The sequence below is a fragment of the Grammomys surdaster genome, unplaced genomic scaffold, assembly GCF_004785775.1.
Source record: "Grammomys surdaster isolate TR1022 unplaced genomic scaffold, NIH_TR_1.0 259, whole genome shotgun sequence".
NCBI classification, from domain to species: domain Eukaryota; kingdom Metazoa; phylum Chordata; class Mammalia; order Rodentia; family Muridae; genus Grammomys; species Grammomys surdaster.
The window spans coordinates 3,119,469-3,140,809 of record NW_021604700.1 but is presented as its reverse complement, the minus strand read 5'-3'; the positions used below and the strand labels follow the sequence as shown (position 1 = coordinate 3,140,809).

Below are 21,341 nucleotides of genomic sequence, written 5' to 3'. Positions count from 1 at the left end.
CCCTTCCCCCCCTATATCCTTCTTACCCAACCTGAGAGGTCTCCTTCATAACTCCTTCCCTTTATAACTTGTTGAGTCTAGTTTGTATGGCCAGCTAATCTTGGTAGTGAGACCTGCACTGGTTTGTGGTCAGCTTGCTAGGATCACATAACTAAAGGAAGCTGGCTCTCCATCTCCAGCAGCCGCCACATGCCAATAGCTCCTCGGGCAGCAGTGAGATATCATGTCTATCAGGAAGACTTTCAATCCCCAGTAAAAATGAAGGAATACTTGGTATAAAATGCTATTTTCTTAATCAGTATGAATCCTGAGGTTTGGGAGACTTATTTTTTAGGTGTTGTTTTGTTTTGTTTTAGACAGGGTTTCTTTGTGTAGCCTTGGCTGTCCTGGAACTTGTTCTGTAGACCAGGTTGGCCTCAAACTCACAGAAATCAACTTACCTCTTCCTCTTGAATGCTGGATTAAAAGTATGTACCACCACCACCCAGCTGAAGATTCATTTTTTAAATAGATACCTAGGATCACAAGAAATCTTATGTTTACTTAGTCTAAAACAAAGCCTTCCTTCTATAAGTTGCCTTAGTCATGACGTTTTATTACAGCAGTTAAAAAAAAAAAGTAACTAAGACAGGAAGAGTGGCCAGGAGTCAACATAAAATATTAGGAAGCTCAGACTAATGGTCAGAAAAACTTTCTGAGAACAAAACAGTTATGGATTGAATCCTCCTAGTTGAATGGCAAGAAAACTACTAACAGCTTGGTTTTTTTGTTTGTTTTTGTTTTTGTTTATTTAAGACAAGGTCTCACTATGTAGCTCTGGCTGTCCTGGAACTCACTATGTAGACTAGGCTGGCCTTGAGCTCATAGTGATCCATCTATCTCTGTCTCCCAAGTGCTGGACTAAAGGCCTGTACCACCATACCTGGACTACTTGCATCCTTAAAAGTAGTTACTATAGCATTTCAATACAAATATGCTTCAGATTTCATAGCCCAGTGCTGAGTTTTTTTTTTTTTAACTTTTTGACTTTCTGAACTTGTAGGATAATTACAGCCTTTCTTCCTTCCCTTTCCTCAGTCAAACCCTCTTCATGCCCCTCCTTGCTCGTCTTCACATTCATGGCGTTTTCTTTCATTAATTGTTACTGAGTGCTTATATGTTTTAAGGGCCCATAATTTCCTTAGCAACTCTGTATAGCACATGGCATATCTACATATATATTTCTAAATATAACCTTCTCAGTCTGTACAATGTGACTTGTATGTATGTCTGTTTTCAGGACTGTTTGGTCCTGGGCAACCAATTGGTTGTTAAGGAAGACTGCCTTTCCCACTCCCAGCCCTCCTCAGATAGTTCTCAGCGTAGGGCTGAGGCTTCATGGACTTCACCCTGCCCACCTTGGCATGTCCATTGGTGGCATCCTTGTTCAGCTCATGTGTGGGAGTCAGGTTGGTGAGACTTTATGGATGTAGCTTCTGACATTAAGAGGAAACCAAGTCTCACAGCAAATTCTCATCTGGCGCTCACAGTCTCTCTGGCTGCTGTCCAGCGACGTTCTGAGTGTGTGGGAGTGTTCTGTCATGGACTGGGACTGGGCTCCACAGCTCTGGTTTTTGACTGGTTTTTAGATTTCTGTAGTGGTCTCTGTTGTAAAGAGTTAAAAGTAGCATTCTGCCAGGCAGTGGTGGCGCATGCCTTTAATCCCAGCACTTGGGAGGCAGAGGCAGGGGGATTTCTGAGTTTGAGAGTTCGAGGCTAGCCTGGTCTACAGAGTGAGTTCCAGGATAGCCAGGGCTACACAGAGACCCCCTCTCTAAAAACAACAAAAAAAAAAAAAAAAAAAAAAGTAGCATTCTGATACAAATAAGCCTTACATGGGATGGCAGACTTTTCTTTTGTAAATAATTTAGGAATTCTTCAATAATTACTTGGTCAGACATAGATATGAGTTTTTCGCATTACATAATTTATACTATTCTTTATTTGATTTCTTGGTTAACAATTGTGTTTTGGAAATTGTCTTGTGCTATATAGAGTTCTATGCAAATTTTGGGCACTTAAAATAATAGTTTCTTTTTTAACTTTTTCTTTTTAAAGCAGAAACACTCACACAGACTTTCATTTCTAGCACAAGGAAGAATAGGGTCCCCTCCCGACCTCGTTCCTCAAATCCATGTCAGATATCAAAGGACCAAGACCTCAAGACGGACACACAGCATGTGAACCAGGAGATGTCCTGGCCCTGACCCACTCCTTCCAGGCAGCTTTTAAACTTTGCTGCAGAGGAGCAGACAGAGCCTGTGCTGTGCTTGAGGTGTGAGGGTAGAGGTCAAGAGGTCAGAGTTTAGGTGAGCCAAGTCAGCTCTGTCTCCTGAGACAGAGTACTGAGGGAGAATGCTCTGCTGGAGGAGTTTCTAGAACCTGCATTGGGTTGCCATAAGAAGGGCAGAACTCTTGGTAGAGAAACATTGTTTGGTTTTGAGCACGCTGAGCCATTCCCAGTGGCCACTCCGGGTCAGAAGTGATTTGTGTTTCTACCAGCTAAGAGTAGAGAGCGCCTAAGCCATGATGGCACATCCATTAGCAACCCTGTGAGGCTCAGCTGTTAGTGGTGGGGTGAGGATAGCCCCAGAGTAGACGGTGATTTAGACACTCACTAAAACGCTTTAGGAAAAGCACCAAAAGATTTAAACTAATCCACAAAAGATTAAGTTACCATCAGAACAATGGGCAGCATTTTTTTTAAAGGAATTTCAGTCAGCACTTAACTGATTTTTTTTTTTAAAAAAACCAAAACCTGCAAAACATACAAAGTCTAGGAGAATAAAAATCAGTCACTATCACAAGCTCCAAAGTAAAAGAATTGTCAAAGACCTGAAAATATGGTCGTAAAATTACACAGTATGATGAGCTGGTGAAAGGAAAGTATGAGCGCAAAGAGGAGAAGGGCAGTAGCAAAAGACAGAGCCCACTGTCCCAAGGAGCGTCACATGATGAAGGGCCAGTGACAGGACAGACATGGCTGCAGGGCCAATAACAGGACAGACATGGCTGCTGCATGCCTTTTCCTGGGGAGACTTCAGAACATCGCTTCACTTTAGATCAGGCACCAATAGAACAAAGGAATTATTTGTCCATGTCCAGCTTGGTGAACCATGAGTTCATCTGAATTACTGAAGGATCATGGGAGAAGGGTTGATGGGAGCATGAACGACTCAGGGATGTCCATCTATATCACCAAACAGTCCCAACTTGCATAGTAACACCTGAAAGCAGTGTCACTGGAGCCCTAACACCAGTCAATTTAGACACTCTACCACGTGCAGCTGGGGCAGGGTACCTGGCGAGGGCTCAGGAAGGTGTGTGAGTGGGCTGGGATCTTGGGGGTGGGTCTGCTGACATCCTCTTTTATGAGGGTCTGACACAGCCTGGATCCTATGAGAGTTTCCGGTCAGTAATCACAGCTGCTGATTTCGAGACTGTCAGGAATCGTGTCACATCTAGAGGAAGAGTTCTCCTGGAATGATGTTCAAAAGATGCTCGGAGGCTCAGCAATAAAGTCCATCTCCTGTGAAGCTTCTTTCCAGTTATAAAAAGCTAAGGAAAATAATAAGATCTGTGAGGCAATAAGAAACATGGAAATTGGCCGGGTGGTGGTGGCACACGCCTTTAATCCAAGCACTTGGGAGGCAGAAGCAGATGGATTTCTGAGTTAGAGAGTTCGAGGCTAGCCTGGTCTACAGAGTGAGTTCCAGGACAGCCAGGGCTACACAGAGAAACCCTGTCTCGAAAAACCAAACCAAACCAAAAAAAAAAAAAAAAAAACATGGAAATTGTGGCCTTCAGAAAAGGGAGAAATAAAAGAACATGAGAGACTGTTTTAAAAAATGACCAAATATTTTTTTTTAATTTTGTAAAGAATACAAACTGGATAGACATAAAAGGCATTAGAAGATGAATGGATAGCAAATATGTGGGTAGATATCAAGGACTCTTACTTTTGTTTTAACATTTATTCAGAGGTAATTGATCACGTAAATGTAAAGTAAAAACAACATGTCGTGTGATGTATAGCACAGCACATTGAAAAAAGCATGGCATCAATAGTACCAAGCACAGGAGGAGAATGGAATGAAGTGTACCGTTATGAAATTCTGTATGCAAGAGGTATTGCCAAGGCAGACCAATGAGTAAAGTAATATAAACTGTGGATTCAATTAAAATACAGTAGAGCTAATAAACCAATCATACTGGTAAGATGGAATTGAAAAATAGTTAATAAAAGAGAAGGGAGGGCTGGGAAGGGCTCAGTTGGCTATGTGCCTGTTTCACAGGCATGAAGACTGAGGTTGGATCCCTAGCACCCATGTAAAAACAAGGGCATGGTGGCATATACCTGCAACCTCAATGCTGGAGGTGGGGGGCATGCCTGGGGCTCAGGGACCAGCTAGTTTAGCTAAATGGATGAGTTCCAGGTTCAAGGCTCAAGACCCTGTCTCAAGATAAGATGAAGACAGGGCCCGAAGAGATGGCTCAGCTCCTAGATCTGAACAGTTAGGAGCTCTTACAGAGTGCCTGAGTTCAGTACCAGCATCCACATCAAAAGCTTACAACTGCCTGGAACTCCAGCTCCAGGGGATCTGAAACCATCTCTGGCATCTGCAAGCTCTGCACTCACTTGCACACGCACACTGACACACACACATACATAGAATTAAAAACAAATTTTCAAAACCATACACGTGTATGTTTTCAAAAGATAAGGTGGGGATGGATCAGAGAAGACATCTATTGACAACCTCTCGCCTCTGTGTATGCATCTACTCATGTGTACACACCCACACAGACATGTAATAACCCCTCCCACATGAATGTGTAATGACCTCTCTCTCCCACACACATACCAAAATATGTGTTAGGCTTAACGGAAAGAAACATACACATTATCTGTGAAATTCAACCGGAGGGATGTTTTTAGGCTTAAACGTGTACATCAGAACACAAGACAACTCTCCAAGCAAAAGCCTAAGCATCTACATTGTGCTAGAGGGTATCAGTGCAAACAAGTATCAAGTAGTGGGAGACCGTAACAAAGGCAGAAGAAGTATCAGTGAAGCTGGAAGTTGGTCCTCTGAACATCTCAGTATAGTAACTGCATGCTTATGCTCTGAGATCAAAAATAAGCTGATTTATTGGGATCTAGATGCCTGGACTGGTAGGAAAAATTGTGAGAAAAAATTAACGAAGAGTTACATGTACCAAACACTTGCACTGCTGAAGTAATCAAGCCAGTGTATTTTGGCATAAATTTAACATAGAATCACTTAACATGGTAACTAACATTCAAAAGTAGACCCATACATATTAAAATTGATTTCTAGTGAAGATGCTGAGGCAGTTCAACATGGGAAGTAGTACCTCTCTAAAAAATGCTCTAGAACAGTGGTTCTCAACCTGTGGGGTCACAACTCCTTGGAGGGGGGTCACAAGACCCTTTCACAGAGGTCACCTAAGACCATCCTGCATATCAGATATTTACATTTGTCATTCATAATAGTAGCAAAATTACAGTGATGAAGTAGCAAGGAAATAATTTCATGGTTGGGGGTCATCACAGCATGAGAAACTATATTAAAGGGTCACAGCATTAGGAAGGTTGAGGACCACTGTCCGATAACAATTTATTCTGTGTAGAAAAATAAGGAACCCGACTTTATCTTATGAGTTATCTTGAACTGTACCAGAACCTCTGTCTGGTTAGCTTTAATTGTCAACTCGATGAAGCCTGGAGTCATTCCAGAGCACTCTCAAGGGAGGAATTTACTAATCAGATTAGCCTGTGGGCATCATCGCCAAGGTGTAATCTTGATGGTTTACTGATACAGGAGGCCTTGCCTGCAGTGGGCAGCCGCAGCATCCCTGGGCAGGTGATGCCGGGCTAAGCATGAGCCTGTGAGTGACCCAGAGAGCAAGCCAGTAAGCAGTGTGTCTGTGATTCCTTCCTTCTCTCAGTGATGGATATGGCCTGGACATATGAATCCTCTCTTCACCAAGCTGCTCTTGGCCAGAGTTTTTCTCACAGCAACAGAATGAGATTAGAATAGTCTCTAATATAAATGGCAAAATAATAAAACTTCTCAGAACAAACCTTATAACATTTGTGTAGACAAAGATTTGGTAGTAGGACACAAAACCCGTGAACATAGAAGAAAACAATTTGTAAATTGGAACTTATTAACAATTGAAAACTAATGTTCTTGGGGCTGGCAAAGTGGTTCAGCCGTTAAGAGCTCTGGCTTCGCTTCCAGAGGACCTGGGTTTGATTCCCAGCACCCACATGACAGCACAGACATACATGCAGGCAAAAAACAAAAACAAAACAAAACAAAAACAAAACAACAACAATAACAAAAATCCAACCAAAACAGTGATACATATATAATTAAAAATTGAGAAGTTAAAATTCATGTTTCTCACAAAATATTAATAAGAAAATATAAATGAAAAAGGCAGACCCCAGACTGCTGGGGTGAACGTGCATGTGTGAGTCAGTGCATGAATGTGTGAGTGCTTGTGTGTGTGTGTGTGTGTGCACGAATGTACATATATAATTTACATATCAGAGTGCCTGGGACAAGTAACCTAATGAAGGAAGGCTTTCTCCTGTCTCTTCACTCAAGGGCACTGCTCATTATGATGGGGAGACAATGTGGCAGGAGCTTCCTTCCACTTGCTCCATTCCTCCTACAGTCACGAAGCACCCAGGGATGCCTGCTGGTCCTCAGTCTGCTCTCTCCTTGCTAATCCCTCTGAAGCGCCTCTCCACCCCTCTGTGGAATGCTGTCATATGTTTAGTGCTAACTCAATCTAGAAATTCCTTGACAGACTTGATCAGAGGTTTGTCTGCTAGGTGGTTTTACTTCAGTCGAGAGTCAGTATTAACCATCACAAAGTGTGTCTAGACTGCACACTCAGCCCTGAAGTCACTGACAGAACCTTTAAAAACTCAATAAAGAGGGACACATTTGAATATGTTCTCCACTAAGGAAGATATACTGGGATTCAGTATCATTTGTTGTCAGAGAAATGAAATTATAGCCACAATGTGATGCTACCACAGGTTTATTAGAACAGTAAAGTGGGTCCACTTCAAAGGCTGAAATTACCACCTTTTGGCAACAGATATGTAACAGTTCATCCACTGCACACAGGAGTATAAAATTGTACCAGAACCACTTGAGTGAATTGTCTTGGCAGTACCTTATAAAGTTAAACACACATCTACCCTCTCATCCAGCAACTCCATTCCTAGATATTTGTCTAAGGGGAATGAAAACATTTGTCCTTATAAAAAGTGTGCACAAACATTCCACTCACTTCCAAGTAACCAAGCTGGAAACAGCACACATCTCTATTAACAAGTGGGTTATAAATAAGACATTTAACAATGGAAAAGTACCCCACAATAAAAAGAAGCAAAGCAGTTAAATATGTAGCTACATGGATGAATCTCAAAATACAAGTTGTAAGTGAAGAAACCAAGATGCAAGAGGATACGTAGGAAAGTTCAGTAAAACCCTGGGAAAGAAAAGTTTAACACAGGGACAGAAAGGAAATCCATGTTTGCATGGGGCTGAGGGTAGGATTACATCAACTGGGAAGTAAGTGTTTAAAAACCCATTTGATGTGCAGTAAATGCTCTGTATCTTGATTTCACTCCCAGGAACGTGGGAATACACACTTGTCAAAACTCATAGAGTATCCCTGCATGGCCAGTAGGATGGCTCAGTGGGTAAAGGTGCTTGCCACCAAGCCTAACAGACTGAGTTCAATCCCCAGGCTTTACATGATGGAAAGAGAGAACTGATTCCCAAAAATTGTCTTCTAATCTCCATATATGGACCATGGTGTGAGTATATGTATGTGCATACATGCACACAAAATAAATAAGAAATAAATGTAATGAAAATCCAGGCTGTATGTAGAAGTTGCTTAATTTTTGAGGGGCAAGTTCTTGGGAGTCCATGAAGAAAACCTTGATAAAGTTGTTGACAATTTTCCCTTTTATAAAACTTGTTCTATCTCGAGCATTAGGAATTTCTGTGATTTCAGCATTCATGTTTAGGCTATGGTGGAACCCAGGTGGAGGGGAAAAAGATGAAGGGCAAAAATATTTGTGAATTGATTTATTCAATGAGCATCTGTTGAGTACTTTCTATGTGTCAGCATATGCTGAGTGCCTATTATGTTAAGGGGAATATAAGTAGTCCTTGACCTCTAAAGAGCCCCTGGCTACTGGAGTATAAGCCAAATATGGCATTGTAAGTGCGGTGAGAACAGTACTATGGCTAATGTACACCAGGAAGAGTAATGTACCCCCACAGTGGTTTGGTGTGGGAACAGGACTGCAGATGGAGGGGGATGAGAGGCGATACAGTCACATGACAAATCCTGGGAAGCAGACTCCAGAGACCAGCATCGGGGTGTATATCTGAGTTTATTGCACAGCACATAAGCTTATATACAGTGTTCGAGCCAATCCCAAGCCCCTACATTCTCAGCCAGTCTTATCTTGACACACTGTCGCCCTGCTCCAATGAAGGCCTGCCTGATGAGGTGACTTGGAAGGAGTGGGGGAGCATTAGCACTCGTTAGGACTTCTGTCAAGATGGGGGAGGCAGCCTCGACCCTGGCCTCAGTTTCTTTTTGGAGTCTTGCTGGTGTGCTGGGAGCTGTCTTAGGTCTAATGTTGTGTGTGGCTCTTCGAGGGCTCTTCGAGAAGTTGCAGGAGCCTTCGGTACCTTACTCTCCAGCCCACTTTTTCTTTCACAAGGTTGACCTCCACATCCACCACAGTTATGGACCTTGGAGACAATAATTGCATTTCTATGAAAACCAATCAGTGGTTAAAATTCTGTTCTTTAGAATCAGACTGATTTGGAATGGATTCTGGCTATGCTATTGATTCAATGGTGATGTCAAGTTAGAATCCAATATAAAGTGTCGTAAGGCCAGCTGTCATGGAGTCATGCATGTGCTTCATGAGTGATAGCTATTGTGTTGGAGTGGGGCAACAGAAGAGGAGCAAAGAGGGGTGTTCTGGGAATAAGAAACCACGGTCACCAAGGCATGGGAGATCACAGTTTCAGGACAAGGTGTTGGGCAGTGTTTGAGGGTAGGAGTGTTGAAGTCGTATCGAGTAAGCATATGATCTGAAGGTTAGGAGACGGTCAGATCATGAAGGACTGCACTATGCCCTGTGGTGGCACGTTCCTGCTGCAGGTTCCTAAACACGGCAGTGGTTTATAAGAGGTTTCTGAGAAATCGACTCTGAGGCTGATGACGGTGACGAGGATGATGATGATGATGGTGACGGTGACGATGGCGATGATGGAGGAGAAGGAGGAATGCAGAATTCAGTATTATAGCTGTTGCAGTTAGTTCAGCTTAGAGACAATGGAAGTGTAAGGACAGTGCTCAAATGCAGAGATGACTCTCGTCTGAGCTGCCTTTCAGAGAAGTCAACAGAATGTGGTGGCACACTGGATAAGGGACTCTATGAACTGGAGCAATTGAAGATAATTCTGAAAAGAGTAGCTTGAGTACCTGGGGGATGGTGCAGTGTTTCCCAGAAACAGTAAGGACACGAAGGAGAAGCTTCTTTCATGGGTTAAGACAGCGGTTGAGAAAGGTGGTGACTTACAAAGTATTTGAGTACTGTTCTTAACATACATGTTTTGAATACTTTCCAATACATTTAACTATTTATATGTTAATGATATACATACACTTGTAGTCTAATAAGCATATGCATTATAAAACATATACAAAGTAGAAAAATCAGATGAAATGAGAAACACACATAAATCAAAACCAGAACATAGTATTGAATATTAAGAAGGACAGATGCCACCCACTTTAGAGTCTCAGGGTCAGGTCCCCTGTAGCATCACGGAGAAGGGAGGTGCTGGACTGCCTTCAGCCCAGGGAAAGCTCGTAGTTCCTTATATTCCTGAGCACGTTTTTTCTCCTAATTTCTAATTTCTGCTGAGAATGGTCATCTTTGTGTAACTTTCTTAGAATCCACATCACATTGCTCTAGAAAGTCATCGTAACTCAAACAAGGAAGTGTTAACTTCCTTGGTAGAAACTTTGGCTGTAACATGAAGAACCTTTCCCCCTTAAAAATGTCAAGAGTAAGAGATGAGGCCTCTCTGCTGGGAGTTCCAACCAAGTAAAACCAGGAGAGAGATGCTTACACGCTCTGGCCAGCACAAAGGAATCCATGACCTCGTCTCCTTAAGATAATATAATGAGTGTGTTCCACGACTCTGACAGCTCAGAGCGAAACACACGACTCTGCACTTAACATAAATGTCTCTGCTAATGTGCCACTCTGGTTTAGCCAAGGCTCCGCCTTTCTCCTGCAGTTTCCTTTGTGGCTCTGGGAGGTCACTTGTGACGGCCTGATAAACATGGAGGACTTCAGCTGCCAGATTTTAATTTGGAGAGTACAGAACGTAATTCTGGCTAATTGGTCCAGTAGGAACTGGAGTGGGAGTGAACAACTCTGGGGGTCTGTGGCAAGGAAACGGGGAGACTTCATCAGCTGTCCCCCACAGGCAGCTTCCTGACGGAGTGCCAGGGTCACTTAATCAATGCGTTTATGTCTCGGATAAGATCTGAGGACTGATTGGATCAGATTCCATTAAACCCCATGCTATCTGTGCTACTATATACACACAATCCTGAACACCGGGACTCCTGAACCCGGGATTCCTTTTAAGGACACAGAAAAAAAAAAAAAAAAAAAACAAAGCATGAAACTCTACCCCTTCTTTTGGTGCAGACTGTGGTGAGTAAGGGAGAGAGGGGGCAGAAGTTTGGATTGCCGACATCTGCTTAAGCTAAGCTGATGTGTGAATGGATCTCCAGTCTCTGTGAGACTAGCGATGCAGATCTCTCTGGTATCCAGAATCAGTGGCAAACCCAACTGCAACCAAGGCCTGGTGAATCACGAGACAATCCCCCTCCAGAACAGCAGGGAAAGAAGGCAGTGAGTGGGTGCTGGAAGGGCTGCCACATGTGGCTTGAAAAAAGGCTTCAAGTGACTCTGTTTACAATCATGTCCTGTAAGGACAATTCACAAATGTGAGTAAGGCTGACTGTCAGGGTTGTTTTTTTTTTTGCTTCTGTTTTCTGACTCTTTGTGGTAGCACAGCTGTTTATTTTGTGTGGAAAGGTAGGGTCAAGAAGCTGACAGGAGCCAGGGATGGGGAGGAATTGACCAAGTGAGTTGGGAAGAATCTGAAAGCAGTTCACCAGCAGTGGTCGTTGTGGTGGCCCAGATAAGCAAGAGGACCTTTTCCCTGCTACTGCAGTAAAGAGCGGTAGGATTTCCCTTTAGGTGTTAAAATTACAGGGTCATGTTTTTTCCTGCTAACTTTTTATGTTAGTTTCCCAGGCACCAGGTTTCATTAGTTGAACATACAGACACACACACACACACACACACACACACACACACACACACGTTATCATTTTCCTCTGCCCGGCTCCCCAGCTGACCTCACACCCTTCCCTCCCTCCCTCGCCTCCGTAGCCCTTCCATCCTCCGCTCTCACACTCCCCTTGTACGTTTGAGTTACGCCCACTTTTCAATCTAGGTTAAGGACATGAGAAAAAAAACCACACAGTAGTTTATGAGTAGGGTTCATTTTGCTTAACATAACAATTTCCTGTTCTGTTTTTCTGAAGAGAAGTCATGATTTCATTTTTTTTCTCTTTATGACTGAGTAAAATTCCTTGTGTGTAGGCACCATACTTTGTTCACCAACCATCTCTTGACGGACATCAGCTAGTTCTGTATCTTGGAGATTGTGACTATGTAGCAGTAAATATGCATGCTCAAGTATCTTATGGTGTGCTGACTTAGGATTCTGCAGATCTGTTCTCAGAAGTGGTAGAGCTGGCTTACCTAGGGAAGCCCACACTGATATCCACAGTGGCTCGTTCAAGTGCACTCTGACTAGCTGTAATGGTCTCCTTTCGATGCCTCATTGCTGACACTGATTGTGGTTTTCTTGTTGTTAGCCATTCTGAGTGAGGTGGACTCTCAAAAACAGTTTTTTTTTGTGTGTGTATATTTCCCTGGTGACAAAGGATGCTACCTACATACATTCCCGAGTGTTTCTTGTGTTCGAGAACCATCTCAGTTCCATAGCCCATTTTCTGACTAATGATTTGTTCTTTTTGGTGTTGAATTGTTCCCGTTCTTTATGTATTCTAGATATTAATCCCCTGTCTGATGTATAGTTGACAAAGCTTTTTATTCCCCATGAGGCTGACTCTTCACTTTGCTCTTTTCCTTCACAAAGCCCCAAATCAACATGACCACATTTCTGTGGCAAGTGAAGGTCATAGAAAGACGGTGTAAGAATAGAATTGTTCTGAGTCAGACAGATCTATTTTCAAAATTGGACTCCTCTGTGTGACCTTGGAAAAAATCACTCAAGTTCTCCATGCTCTGGTTTCACTTTAGGAAGGAATCACTGCTCCCTGCAGAGAGCAGTCTGTGTAGAACCTTCCAGCATTCTCCTGTTATTTGGAAATGTTTCCTCCTCATATGGGTGCTGACTGCTCATTGGTCATGTTTAAGAGATCTCACCATCCTTATTTACTTTGGTTTTCCCTGCATTATTCACCCCTTCTGTGAGGGCTGGTCAATAGCTAAGTGATGACTTCTCCTTCCTCCATGCTGTTGGATGGAGTTTTAGCATGGCCCTGAATGTTTAGGGTCTTGAAGTTGGAAGTCAGATCGGTCTAGTGCCATCCAGCCAGGAAGCAGGATAGCTTAGTCTTGTATTCATAAAGTCACTGTTAAGAACTTGGAGTCCAGAATGTTCTTGTGTGGTTTTACTGGAAATAGCAAGGTTAGTCTGTGGCACTGAGAAAACTGAAGAGGAGTGGGAAGGTCTTTGTATTACCCAGATATGGCAAGCTGAGAATGAAGTGTTTGTTTTGGTTCATGGTTTGAGAGAAAATGTTCCATCATGGCAGGGAAGGCATGGTGGGAGCCCTGAGGTGCCTGGTTATATCATGTCCACAGTCAGGAAGCAGAGATGAACTGGGGAAAGAACTGCCTTCCTCTTTGATCCCCTTTTATTCAGTCTGAAACTGCAGCCTATTGGATGATGCCACGTCATATTCAACATGGATCACCCCTCCTCAGTTGAACTGGTCTGCAGTACTGTCGCAGACATGCCTACAGATACGTCTCCTTGGCAAATCAAAGCCCAGTCAGGTTGGTGATGAAGATTAACCATCACAGTCCTGTAAAGATTAAGGAGGAATGACCTAAGGAAAGAGAGAAGAAACTGCAGCCCAGCTGGATGAAAACGGTGCAGGGGATGGAATGGTCCTTCCCTTCAGACAGACGCTGGAATGTATTGCATGAGGACTCTGGAACAAAAATCCCACATTCCAGTCATTTTTCATTTGCTGGTATAGAAATTGAGGTGTTTCAGCTTGGTTATCAAATACTGTGACGTGTGTGGAAAATGGGCAGATAAAATGGTCCAATTAGACCATGGCAACATCTGTCCAAACCCTTAGCAAAAACATAATCCAGGATCAAACAGGAGTCCTGCAGATGTATGCAAATCACTTAACGCAGCTTTTGAGAAGACTGTTGGCTGACTGGCTCTAGACTGAAGGCTGATGAGAAATCCAGACACTGTTCTGCTGGGAATGTGTCTAGCTGTAAAGAAAACGTTAAATTCCTATTCAGTATCTATTTAATAGATCCCAGCAAGGTCTTTTCCATAGGCTGAGTTAAAAGCACTCCTGACGTTCCCTATATAAAGCACTTTTCCAAATGCATTTTAACCATCTGATTAAAATGTGAGAACAAAATTTAGTTTTTGGTTGTTTCATTTACGCTTAAAGGTTTTTTGTTTTGTTCACTTCAAAACAATGTATTTTGTCTTTAATGAATTGTAGAGATTAAATTTTTAAATTTCTCCCCCCAATATGCACAGGAATACTAGAGGCATTCTCCAAAGGACAGCACATCCACACAGAGCTTGAAGGAGGGGAGAGAAATGCATGCAGGAAATAAAAGAGTTGCAGTATTAAAATGTCTTTTTATGTGTGTTGATGTTTTGCCTGTCTGTATATCTGTGTACCATGTGTGTGCCTGGTGTCGCTGGAGGCCAAAACAGTGCATCAGTTCCCCCAGAATTAGGGTTACAGTTAGTTGTGAGCAACCATGTGGATGCTGGAAACCAAACCTAAGTCCTCTGAAAGAGCAGCCAGTGTTTGTGATTACTGAGCCTTCGCTCTAGCCCAGGCTGCAGTATTGTCAGTTACTGTTCACACAGGAGTTTCATTAAAAATAGACTGCATTCTTTTCCAATATATGTGGAGCACAATTCACATCATGATATTCACAGCATATTCTGGTGAAAAAATATCATGATATGATATATATTCATAATGAAAAAATATTAAAAAGAGTTCTGCTGAGCTGTGGTGTTGGTGAGGTGGTTCAGTGGTTAGAGCACTTCCACACAAGCCTGATGACCTGAGCTTGGTCCCTGGAACCCTTGGTGGATGCATGGAACAGACTCCTAAAGAAACTTGCCTTTTGACTCTAAAGCCATAGTGTGGCATGATGAAGGGCAACAAAGACAGCTACCTTTTTTAATGAGCGTGTGAATGAGTGTGTGTACACACATGCATATGTGCTTAGATATTATGTGCATGGACATCAGAGGACTACTTGCCAGAGTCGGTTCTTTCCTTCTATGTGTGTTCAGGGATCAAATTCGGGTCATCAGGCTTGGCAGCGAGTCTCTTTACCCATCGAGGCATCTTGCCAGCCTGGAGCTCAGAGTTCTGACATGCACATGACAGACACTATTCTGTGAATAGCACATTGGCTCTGTGAGGGGAGGTTATGGAGTGGAGAGGTGAACCTCTGGATCAGAGAAAACCGGGGGCGGGGTGGGGTGTTTCTGCTCAAGTTCCCCTGTCACTGAGGTGACACTTGTGAGGTATTAGTTCAGTGCCTGTGGGGTGGTCATATGGTCCATGTCACTGTCAGAACTGTTGAGACCTCAGATGAATGGTTCTCACTTCAATGTGGGCAGGAAAAAAAAAAGTCTGCCGCTCCACTGTGTCTGCACCCCTGAGGATTCTTGCCTTTCGCCTGTATTCAGCCAGTCAGAGCCAGAGTCTACAGAGTTGTGAAACACTTGTGTCAGGCCAGTCATGTGATTTACAGTTCTGTCTCATTTTAAACCTTCAAGCACATAATCCATAATAGCTGAGCTTTGGATCGTATCAGGCTATAAAGTATACAGTTCCTGAGAACGCCTCATGGCTGTCCTAGAACACTGAAGAATTCTTTGTGATCTCAACCTCAGTTGCTTAGGTGTCCTCTCCCCTCCCCAACCCCCATGCCTGTCTCTGTGGTTGTGCAGCCAGATTGCCCCACTGAGTGGAGACCAGGACGGCAGCCCAACTCTTTCTTGGGCTCAGCAGGAACTGCTGCACACAGAGCAACCTTTCTCTGTGGAGGTTCACAAAGTCAGTACAAGATCAGTCTGGATATTTCTTTCCTTTTTTATCAAGAAGTTCTGCCAAATACTATCAAAGAAAATATACAAAGTCTGAAGTCCAATGGGTCATCTGGCCCAGCAGCTAAGAGCACTTTTGTTCTTGCTGAGAACCAGTTGGTCTCCAGCACCCACATGGCAGCTCACAATCAACTCCCTCTTCAACGCCCTCTTCTGGTTCCTACAGGAACTGCACACATGTGATACATAGACATATTCAGGCAACACACATAAAATTAAAATAAATCTTTAAAAAAATCGAGTGGAATCAAGAAGGAAGCCCTCCCACTTTAATTTTTTTTCTACATTTAACTGGACACGGTTGATGCCAGAGTTGATTCTAACTTCAGACTCTGTTGTGCAATCTTGCTCAGTCTCCGATGAGACCTTTATGTAATGAAAATTCCTTTGCAAATGGTTGTCCAATGATTGACACTTATTCCAAAATTCCATGATGGCATCCGCTTAATCCTTTATTCTAATGAAGGGCTTTTAATTAAAAGCAAGTGTTTTCAAAGGGCACCGAGACTGAAGTGGTGCAGTAGGTTAATGATGAGTTGGCAGTCTGACGGTGGAGGTCAGAGTAAGCTGTGGAAGGCAGAGCAAGTCGAAAGCAGTCTACAGAATGCAGGCGAACTGCCTTATATAGGACAGAAATGCAGCTGGCATTCCAAAGAGGAAGTGCGTGTGTGGCTTTGTTGCTGCTGTGCCTCCTAGTGAGCTGTCCTATCCCTCTTGTCATGTCAAACACAGCCAACATTTAACACTGCTGTGCAACAATGTATTCCTGTTTACTTCTGCATAGTGAATGCACAATGTGTGGGTAAGCACAACATGTAAGTGATGAACCAAGCCCCAGTATTAATCCTTAGTTATATTTAGCAACATAAATCCTTCAAGTTACATGGACTAGTGACTCATATTAGTTTTGCTCCCACTTAAATGGCGATGAGGACATTATTTCATAAGTCGGAGGTCTCTGCAGTGTCATCAATTCACATTGAAGATGAGAAAGCTTAGGCTAAGAAAGGTGAAATCATTTGCCCTTGTGTTACAAAGAAAACAAACTATTGAATCATCCATCATTCAGGCTCAGGTCTTCTGACCACACAGCGCTGCTCTTTGTACTAACTCTGAACCCGGGAGTCAAACTGAAGTCCAGAGGCTGCTCCTGATGGATGGGAGAGCTGGAGATAGTAGAAGATAAAGATAAACAAACTGGCTTATCTGGACAGGGCCTCAGCTCATTAGGAAGAAGGATGAGGAGGAAGGGGCAAGAGGGTTGGAATGGCACAGTCAGACAGTCACGGGGAGAGAACGGAGATGCCAAGGCGATGCCAGACGTCTGCAGGACTCATTCGTCGTCGAATTTGAAAAATAAAAAGATCTCTTCAGGCAGAAGCAAAGCGTTTAGATATAAAAGAAACACAGAGAAAAAGCCTTTGTGTATTATTAATGTTTGTGATGGACTCTGCAGGGGCAGAGGGAAGCCCGACTCTGACAGAGGAAGATGAGAACTTCCAGAGCATTCCAGTACTGCTCTGGAGATGGAGCTCTCTTCTTCCCATCCAGAAGCATTTAGTGAAAAGAGGGAGGAGAAAAAAATGATAATTGACGAGGGATTTGTCATGCCCTATTTATAACCCGAGGAAGAAAGTGAAATTCAATGAGTGCGGGCTGATTTATCATACAAAGGCTAGTATGGTGTTAGCAATGCAAACAGAGGCTCATGAGGGCACTCAGGCCCCAGGGCTTACCCTAAAGCCATGTTTCAAAAACTGTCCTTCTATGATAGTCGCACATAACGTTTATCAAATGATAAGGACACTAATAATAGCAATTTTCTTTGTCCTCAGGTTGCCACTCAATATCTACATTTCTAAGATTAACCGCTGTCCATTGACTTTTGTACTTAGCGGTCATTTGGGGATAAAGCCTTGAGCTCAGACCTTTGTTACAACCGTGGGAAATGTGATAATCACCAGGTAATAATTATTTTTGAGGGAAAAGAAATGATAGGTTATGAAGATCATATGTATGAATAGTATATTTATAAGGGTAGTGGTAGGAAATATTTAAAAGAGTAGACAGGGGCTAGAGAGAAGGCTCAGTGGGTAAAGGGCTTTCGGATTGAGCTTAAGGACCAGAGTTTGGATGTCCAGCATCCATGTAGATGCTGGTGGGCATGGTGACTTGCCTGAATCCCAGCCTCAAAATGTGGAGCCTGGGCAACCTGCCTAGATAGACTTGCCGAGTTTTGGGGTTGTGATGAGACTTCTATGTTAACATGTGAGGTGAGACATAACAGAGGAGACACCCAGTGTCACTCTCTGGCTTCTACATGCATGTGTGTGTGCATATGTATGCACACAAACACACTCTTAAGGCCCACATCCCATATGCTTGAATACCACACACAGGAACAAATACAGACATTAAAAGTACACATTTAATTTATAAGGAATATCCCCTTTTAAGGACATGCATCTTTTTCTCTAGCAATAATCATATTTTGAAAATAGTTGTTTCACCAGTTTTAAACTATCAGTTTCTTCAACTGATACATGATCCTTGGATCTAACTTAACTTTAGAAAACCCTAATAAACCGGGCTGTGGTGGCGCAGGCCTTTAATCCCAGCACTTGGGAGGCAGAGGCAGGTGGATTTCTGAGTTCGAGGCTAGCCTGGTCTACAGAGTGAGTTCCAGGACAGCCAGGGCTACACAGAGAAACCCTGTCTCGAAAAACCAAAAAAAAAAAAAAAAAAGAAAACCCTAATAAAAAAAAAAACTATTCGGCTGTGGTAGAGACGTAAGCATTGTAGGACTTGAAGTCAAGGTGGCCTTGGGAACCCTTAGGTGACTTGTGATGGGAACATCCTCTGTCCGGCTCATCTGGAGCACCTGTCTTCCGTCTCCCCCACCACCACACTTGGTTTCTTGTTTTAATTTTACTCCTCTGCCTCCTGCAGTGGAGACAGCAGGAATTTTTCCTCAAGAGATTTTAATTTTTAACATTTGAGGAAAGAAAACTTGCTTCTGTGTTCTCTGATTACATATTTACGTTTTAAAAACATTCCACTTCTTTCTCCAGCCTGGTTCCAACTTAGGACTGATCTGACCATCTGGGAGTTTGATAAAGCGATGGTCGGGATGTTGGGTGTGTTAGGATGTCAGCTTTTCAGAACTGATTTTCATAAGGATTATGATATCTTATCCTCATCCAGAAGAAAAGCTTGCCATTGAACGTTCCATCGAGTCCATTGCGTGTGTGGTACTGTCGAGTGGCTCATGTCTGTGGTGGTTATACAGAGGCTGGATTATAACCTTTAGAAAGGGGGCAGTTAAAGTATGGCACAGGAGAGGAAGGGCCACAGATACCTCCTGATCTCTGATTACAAAAGTTGTAAAGCTACCATATAGACTTCTAGCTGAGTTGTTTTTAGAAGAATAGGAGGAAAGAAAATAAGTTTGGAAAATTAAAAAGTAAAATACTTTATGCTCAAAGAGGAATAGGCAAGTCAATGGTAATTTGGAGGTGGGGCAGCCGAGCATTCAGCCAAACGTCTGAGATTTCGCTGAGCGAGGGGTCCCGTGTGACTGAGCAGGTCAGTCATTCACACCTTTGTAAAGCCTATCGAAGTCAAACCTTTAGACAACAATGAAGAGGAAAAGGAGTAATCTAGCGCAGGTGAAATTCCCTCTCCACCGACCCTGCTCTTACCTGTGGACTCAGGTGTGAGCCTCTCTCCAGGGGGCGCTGTTGTGTCAGAAGAGACACTGGCACCAGCCTGAGTGCCTGTGAAGGGGCCACGAGGAGAACAGTCCAGCAGGGATGAGAGGGGGTGAAGAGAGGGGCTTTCAGTCCTGACATGGGAGTAGAAGCTGGAATAGAGGCAATGCCTTCTTAAATGACTTGGGGAGGGCTAACATGGGGAGGGATGGCGTGGGAACCTCCAACTTCCCACTAGTGTACTGCAGTTCCTTAGCTTCTCTGACTCTCACTTTTGACCACAGTAGATAGTGGTAAACATCTTGTAAGGTTATTGTATGGTCGAAGGGAGACAACACAGTGCCTTGTGGCTAGTACCCAGCATCGTTTATGGTCTAAGTGAGTAGACACGATGAAGATGGGTGGGAAAGACTCCGGTGTCAGGGGAGGAGGAAGGGAGAATCTTCCATCTTGCAGCGCCTTGGAAGAGCTGGCCGCCTCTCTGAGACCTCTCTAAGCTGCCGGGTGCTTTGGGGCTGTTGCCAATGTTGCAATGCATCTTTCCCCCAGACAGGGCAAGGGGGAAGTCAGTTCACAGTGGAGTTCAGTCTCAGCATTGAAAACAGGCCAGCTTGCACCCACACTGTGGAGCCGAGGGAGAGCAGCTGTGGGCAGACAGTGGAGTCCTCACTGTGGGGTCGCTGGGCTGCAGAGTGCTTACAAATGTACAGTGTTTGTTCTGAGATCTTGTAATCTGTCTCGCTTACCCGGCGACATTTCCATGACATGCAGAGAATGCAGCCGAAGCCATCTCCTGTGGTTTCCTCACTCCGCTTTGATTTATTATTTGTTGTTTACAGTATTATCTCCAGTAACAACCATGGAATTTCCTTCCCCACTAATCTGGTCTATTTCCATCTTGCCTATTTATTTTCAATTTCCTTTTTCTTGGCTTGAAACTTCTCGATGGCTCTGCCTTGTTTATTTCCTCGCCTGTGTCAGCGTCCTTCGTCAGCGTGCCCCCTCAGGAACTCTGTCCATTCTTACTGTGGAGGTTGCATTGCCTGATTCTTATGTGAGTAGGTTATGTGCTCCATGTTTCTCACTACTGTGTGATGGCCTGGGCTGTCCCTCATGGCTGCTCTAGGCAAGCAGTCAGACTTGCTGACTGTGGGCTTCCAGATGGAGCACACGAGGCCCAAAGAGAAAACTTCCTCTGTGGAGACTTGTCTCAGTTTCTCTGATGTCACCCCATCCTACTCAATTGATTTCATCTTCTATTTACTCTTATTGGCAGCTGGTCACATGAGCATAAGGCCTGTCTTTGCAGATATGCTCAATTCCCTGAAGCCGGAGCCACGAAAACCAGTATTGTTAATTAATGATCAATTCTATCTTGCAATGTTAGCCACTTGGAATACATGCTGAATCTAGACTTGTTCCTTTATTATGAAGAACTTAGCCTACCAAGCCAATGAGGTTTAAGGAGGAGATAACTTGACTTTATTACTTGTTATATGAGTTAGCAAAACAGTGCCTCTTTTTAACTTCTGGATTGTCATGAGGTACTGAATTATTGGGCAATAATGTCAATAATGAATTGACATTAATTTAACATTTACTTATACTTGCTCTGACTAGGACACATCTATAGTCTCAAGATACTTACACGACTTGAAGGTGGAAAAGGAGCTGAAAGCAACTAATACAATAAAGTTATGACCTTTAATCCCAGTACAGAGGCAGGTGATCTCCGAGTTCAAGGCCAACCTGGTCCACAGAGCAAGTTCCAAGACAGCCAGGGCTACCCAGGGACACTCTGCCTTGAAAAACAAGCAAACAAACAAACAAACCAACCAACCAATAAAGTCATATGCGTGGTACAATCTACAGGTTGATCACATACATGGAGAGGGAGGGTCCCTATTAGTATCTTGGAGTGTGGACTGGAGGGAACAGATCTCTCTCTCTCTCTCTCTCTCTCTCTCTCTCTCTCTCTCTCTCTCTCAAA

General features: G+C 43.4%; 1 protein-coding gene and 1 long non-coding RNA gene across 3 annotated transcripts in view; one reads left to right on the top strand and one right to left on the bottom strand.

Annotated features, from left to right (window-relative positions):
* Rgl1 (ral guanine nucleotide dissociation stimulator like 1) overlaps nucleotides 1-21,341 on the top strand; it is a 238,338-nt gene that overhangs the window by 60,488 nt on the left and 156,509 nt on the right. The gene's annotated exons all lie outside the window — the stretch shown is intronic.
* Nucleotides 8,479-19,477, bottom strand: LOC114627816. Its single transcript, XR_003712406.1, has 2 exons — nucleotides 19,343-19,477; nucleotides 8,479-8,864 (listed from the first exon to the last, which is right to left on the bottom strand). It is a non-coding gene; the product is annotated as an uncharacterized LOC114627816 (long non-coding RNA).